Raw genomic sequence first — 6,000 nt, 5'->3', positions numbered from 1 at the left:
AGTCCCCCAGGTTTGCTTTGAACTTCCATTCTCAGATCTTAGACTCCTGAATTGCTAGGAGTATATGCCATTTTTTTTTAAATTAAATAAAGCAAAACCTTCCTGATAGATTGTCATCTTTGCTTACTTTATGGTACATCATTTTTATGGGGAAAATTTTTGCACAGGGTAATAATTCTGTGAGATTGTTATAGGAACAGATCACTTAGGAAAAGTCCTAAACCCACTCAAGAGAGCCAAGGATGGAGTGAATGAATCACCGCCACTCCAGAAGTTGATAGAGATTTTTCATAGAACTAACAGTCCACTGCATATCCACTCACATTAAACTCAATTAAAGAGAAGGTGTTGAATTGAATGACAGGCCATCTTAGCAGCAAATTTGTTCAGCTTTTAGGTCATTTCATGACTCCAATATTTCACTTTGCTAGTGTATTTCTCCTAGACACTTTTGCACACCATCCGTTATGGTGGAAGTAGCAATCTAGGTATCAGAAGCATTGTGTTTAGTTCTAGTTTACTTTAGGGAACCTGTAAAGGTAGCTTTCAATCACTGCCAAAAAGCTGAGAATATAGGCAATTGCAAGCAAATCCAGCTCCAACCTGGGGGTAATACAGCGACTAGTGAGTAGGAAAGAAGAATGGACAAATAATTCCAAGAAAACTCCAGTGTTTTGGAGAGATAGAATGCCTTTTTACATATATTAGCACCCAGGGAAGAAGACTGAATGCAGTTCATTAGGAGTTTCTACAGTATAGATACCATGTTTACTGCTTTGGCCTAGTAGTAGCAGTGCTTCCCAGGGCTTCCTGACTCCATCCCTTCTGAACAAACTTTCCTCAGATCTCTGTCTTCAATGAGTTGGACTGCAGTACTTTGCACCGGTGGAAAGTTACAGACGGGTGTGCCAGAGGCTCAGCCTGCAGTTGTGCAACCAAATTCTGCAAGGGAGAAAAGTCCAGGACAAGCGGTAGTGTTTGGATGTGTGTGTGTCTAGGGAGAGGAAGGGGTGGGGACTGAGTAAAGGGGGAGGGGGAGGGGGAGGGGGCTCAGGGGCCTAGCAGGCGCGGCCACTGGCTTTACGGGAACTCCTGATTGTAAAGTGGTGCCTCCCCCCCCCCCCCCCCCGCCCCCATGAGAAAAGGCCTCGCTCAGTAGTTTAGGCAGTTTTTCAACTCGCCCACCCTTCTGCTTCAATCTTCGGGTGACTTCCATCACCCCTGGCTTAAAGTGGCAGTTTAAAATTGTCTAGCAAAGGTGGCCCAGGAAAACCCCCCTTAGCAAACCCAAAGCGGTGCGCAGCACACCTTCTCCCGCCCCCGAGAGGCGCCAAGAGCTGTCCGGCGGCGGGTCGCCTCCAATTCCCAGAAAGCGCCACCGGGAACGAGCCACCGGGGTCGGGAGGCCCAGCACCGGACGCGGCGCAGCGTCCAGGCCAGGGCTGGGTGCCTGGCTTCCCCGGCACAACCAGCCGCTCCCGGCGCGGCGCTGCGCGGCGCGGCGCGGGTTGGCCCGCCGGGTGGCAGGGGGCGGGAGCCGGAGGCCCGGCTCTCCTGGGAGCTCCGCCCACCTCTGGAGTCCCTGGCTGTCGGCCTCGCGTTGTTTGGGCGTGGGGGCGGAGCCATCGCGAAGTAGGTGGAGTCGAATGGATGGGGGCGTCCCCGCGCCTTGTTGATTTCAGCACGCGCGCGGAGCGTCGGACGCGCGCCTGAGGCGCTCGGCGCATGCCCAGTCTCGCGTCCCTTCGGCAGGCCGGGACCGTCCCTCCCGGCCTCAGCGGCAAGTCCGGCCCCGCCCCTCCCACGGAGGCGGCGGCGGTGTTGTGGTAGTGGTGGCGGCGGCCGGCGGGCCGCGGAGCTCCGGAGTCCTAGCGCTTGGGTCTTGGCGCTGCTGTGACGGGCCGGACCGACCGCCGCGCCACAGGTAACGCCGCCTGCCGCGGGCTCGCGGTCGTGGGGTTGTGGTACCCGGGGCCGGGAGCAGGGCGACTCGAGGGTCGTGGAAGTCGCGGGGTCTTGGAACGGGGCCGAGCGGGGGCCCTGAGGGTCGCGAGGCGGGGGTCCCGCGGGAGCCGGGGTCGCCGCGTCCCGGGGCCGGGCGTCGGAGGCTCCCCGCGCTACCGGGAAGGCCGGCCCCTGCGTCCGCGGCCCCGGCGGGCGTTGTTTTGGCTTTGGAGGAGGACGCGACCTACGCAGGCGGGGCTGCCGGGGAGGCTGGGAGGGCCGGGGCCGGGGTCGGGCCGGGGTCCGGGGGCCGGGGCCGGGGGCCGGGGCCGGGGTCCGGGCCCGGGCGGACCGGCCGGTGTCGTCCGAGCGTCTGCTCCCGCGTCTGGCGAGTGCGGCGCCCGTCGCGTCGCTTTTGGGGGACATTGCAAACACTGACAGCGGCCGGGACCCGCGAGTGCCAGCGGAGCCGAGTGCACTCTGCAGATTCAGGATTTCCTTTCAATTGTGCGCCCGTGTCCTCCGTGTACGGTCCTTTGAAGAGGAATCTGTGACTGTTGTTTAATAAAAAAATGGAGAAACGTTTTGGGTACGGAGAAGGAAGTGCACCTAACAGTAGTTGTTACGTCCTAGTTATTACTGCAAAAGCACTGCGTGCTCTTTAAGAAATGAAGCTGCCAAACCATGAAGACGCCTGACCTCCCATTCGCCTCCGTGAGCCCCGTCCTCTGTATTTCCTCTTCTTTCTGCCCTGGATAATCAGATTTACAGAGTGGACCGTCAGCCATTGAAGTGTTTTCTCTCCACCCCCCACTTTTTTTTTTCCTTTTCCGTGCATATGAGTGGTATGATTTAGAAGCACATTTGCAATCATAACAATCTTATTTTATTACCCACTTCCTTCTTTAAAAAAATACGTAGCTGTGGCTTTCTTTATAGATAAACATGGCTTCCAGTTTTAAATAATAAGTAATTGCTTTAAAAAGGAGCTGCAAGGTACTATTTTTGTAACTTCATGTGGCTGAAACTTTCAGTCCTTCCAAGGCCAGATGTGATACTTTCACAAGAAACAGGTTGAGTAATATGTTTACACAGAGCTTAGTGATCATTTACATGGGGCTGGATGACTTCATAAAGTAGGGTACTAAAATAGTTGAAGTATAGTTTTCAAAGTAATTTAAATCCCATATGCTTTTAGGTAAACAATCATTTAAAACCCGAAGTGGACGACTTGTGAAGATGCAAGGTAAAAAACCAGTGGGCCAGAACTTTGTACAGAGGGCAAAAGCACCAGAGATTAAATATTTTCATGAGTAAACCATAGGAAAGTAATTGGGAAGTAGAAGGATAATATTGCAATGCTTTTGATTAATGAAGACTGAGATAAAATCCCCATTAGATTTTCTGTGCTTGTTAGCAAAAGAGCTGGAGGCTTTGTTGATATAATCACTATCTTGTATTTATTAAAAAGGTATTGTGTTCATTTGAGTTCTAGCTTCCAGGGAAAACAGCTGAGTAAATTAAATCATAATTAGCAGTCATTCTAAACGTGTTGTAGTTTGACATCTTAGGTCAAGTGTGTAGCATTTTATTTGGTGACTGGGCATCAATCAGAAACATCTATGGCATTTAAGTTATTGTTTCTGGTAATTATGTACTCTTACAGATTTTACATAAGCTTTTTTTGGGGGTGTGGGGAGAAGTCATGGAGCTTGAACTCTAGCCTGAGCACTGTCCCTGAGCTCTTCAGCTCAAGGCTACTGCCCTACCCCTCTACCGCCCTATCCTTCTACTGCCCTACCCCTCTCCCGCCTTACCCCTCTACTGCCCTACTCCTCTACCACCCTACCCCTGGGCCTGGGAGCTGTTCCTGAGCTCTTCAGCTCAAGGCAACTGCCCTACCCCTGACCCCAGCCCCACTTTGCTGTTTTCTAGAGGTTAATTGGAAGTAAGAGTCTCGGGTCCTTTTGTGCCAGGGCTGGCTTTGAACCTTGATCTTCAGATCTCAGCTTCCTGAGTATAGCTAGAATTACAAGCATGAACCACTGCCAGTCTATAGCTTTTTAACTCAGATGCTGTGATAAAACTCCAAAAATTTTCCCTCTGCTCTTTTAAAATGTATTGGTGTCTGTCTGAGGTTTGCTTAATCCAATAACTATGGGCTTCTCCCCTCAACTGCTTTCCCAAATGGTTGATTATAGGTAGTTTTCTTTCTTTGTAATGTTTATTTAAAATAGAGATGTGAATGTGATCATATATACTGAAAATAGCCAAAAGCATACACAGAAGCAATAATTTGAGGTTCTGGTGGTGTGTTACTAAAATATGAAACTCCTCAATACTATGCTCTTAACAAAAAATCTGCAGGTTCCCTTCCTTTAGTCGTTAAACGTTGTTTCAATATTCTTATGTTTTTGTCTTTTAAAAATGAATCAATAAAGTATGTATGGTAAAATGGTGCATTAGTCTGTTTTAGTTTTGTGACAACTGTAGTTTAAGGAAATATGGCAAATACTGAAGTTCATTATGATCAGCTATATGTATTTGAAGAGAAACTGAGCTTTCATTGGCAGTTAAAGGTAATTATTGGAATTATATGTAAGTATGTATCTGCCATTGACTACCTTCTGGATAGCTTGTATTAGATGTTTGTTGATACAAATTTTCTTTTAATCCCAGAAAGATCTCTTTAACAGAATTCTTTAGGAGTCTTTGACTTAAGTTACCTATGTGGGAGGGTCTGAGAAACAGGTTGTATGTAGATGCTGTACAAAATTAAGAAGTATCTTATTGCTGAAAGGAGAAAAAATAGGAACTTTATTTTCCAATTTATTCTGAAAATTCTTTCTGAATTCATTTATAACCAGAAGAAAGTCAACTATTTTGATCTCATGAATGTTTAAAAACAAACCCGGGAATGATCTATTGAGTTTAAAAACATGGAGAATCTATTACATACCTAATCCACCTCACAAGGGGAAGGGGCCTCTGAAAACTAATTTGTATGTAACACCTATAGCAGGTCCTTCCTGGATGAAGGACCTGTTTCCATTAGGGAGAAACTTGTTAACAAAAATTAAATAAAATAAATACAAATCAGTGTGTAAACTGGTTATCAAAGTAAAGCAAGGGATAGGAGTTTATTATTTTTGGTTTTATTTTGTGTGTGCCAGTATTGGAACTCTAACTTTGGGCATCAAAATTGTGCTTGGATTTTTTTTTTTTTTTTTTTTTTTTTTTTGCTAACAGCAGATTCTGCCACTTTAGCCATGTTGCCACTTTTCTTTGCTAGTTAAATGCAACTCAGAGTCTCTTGGATTTGTCCTCTCACACTGCCTTCCAACTATGATTCTTAGACCTCAGCCTCTTCAAAGTGGCTATTATATAGGCATGGACAGATAGTGCCTGACCAAAGGGTTTTTTGAGGATGGGGGTGGGGAGTTTATGGGCTTCAAGTTAGGGCCCTGGGCTCTGTCCCTGAGCTCTTTTTGCTCAAAGCTGGTGCTTTAGCACTTGAGCTACAACACCATTCCTGGTTTTCTAATGGTTAATTGGGATGAGTCTCATGAACATTTCCTGCTGGCTTATCCTCAAATCTCAGCCTCCTGAGTAAATAGGATTACAAGAGGGGTTTATGTAAGGAGTAGGTAATCAGAATCAAATGAGTAGGGGGATGGCAAGGAAAATGGGAATTTAAAATACTTAAAAGTTCTTTTAGCTTTGAGGTACTGAAAAAGTATTTAATTATAATTACTCTCTTGTATTACCTGTGTTTTGTAGGAGGTTCCATGGAGTAATCTGTAACAATTACATTATTATAAGTTTATCACACTATTACAGTTTAGCTCACAATCTGAAGTTACAATGGACACATGAAGAACTAAAGAATTGAAGCCTGTCTTTTCCCTGCCTTCTGTAGGGCAGATGGCTACATGCTTTTTCTTGTAGCCTTTGTTCATGCTTTTGCTCTCTTTTGGCTCTCATATGCCTTTTTAAAGCTGTGCTTTCTCCCATTCCAGGCTTCTGCCTCATAGTCCTCATTCTCTTTCTTCAGTC

General features: G+C 46.8%; 1 protein-coding gene across 2 annotated transcripts in view; it reads left to right on the top strand.

Annotated features, from left to right (window-relative positions):
• Nucleotides 1-1,778: 1,778 nt before the first annotated feature.
• Pcmtd1 (protein-L-isoaspartate (D-aspartate) O-methyltransferase domain containing 1) overlaps nt 1,779-6,000 on the top strand; it is an 83,019-nt gene continuing 78,797 nt past the window's right edge. Inside the window, exons 1-2 of one of the 2 annotated variants that reach the window (XM_090338809.1) lie at nt 1,779-1,924; nt 3,143-3,190. The gene's annotated coding sequence lies outside the window, so the exon portion shown is untranslated. The remainder of the gene's footprint in view (nt 1,925-3,142; nt 3,191-6,000) is intronic. The other variant, XM_090338808.1, reaches the window with a different exon arrangement.

The sequence above is a fragment of the Megascapheus bottae genome, chromosome 9 (assembly GCF_031878675.1).
Source record: "Megascapheus bottae isolate mThoBot1 chromosome 9, mThoBot2.hap1, whole genome shotgun sequence".
NCBI lineage: Eukaryota > Metazoa > Chordata > Mammalia > Rodentia > Geomyidae > Megascapheus > Megascapheus bottae.
This window is presented reverse-complemented; position numbering and strand designations above follow the sequence as displayed.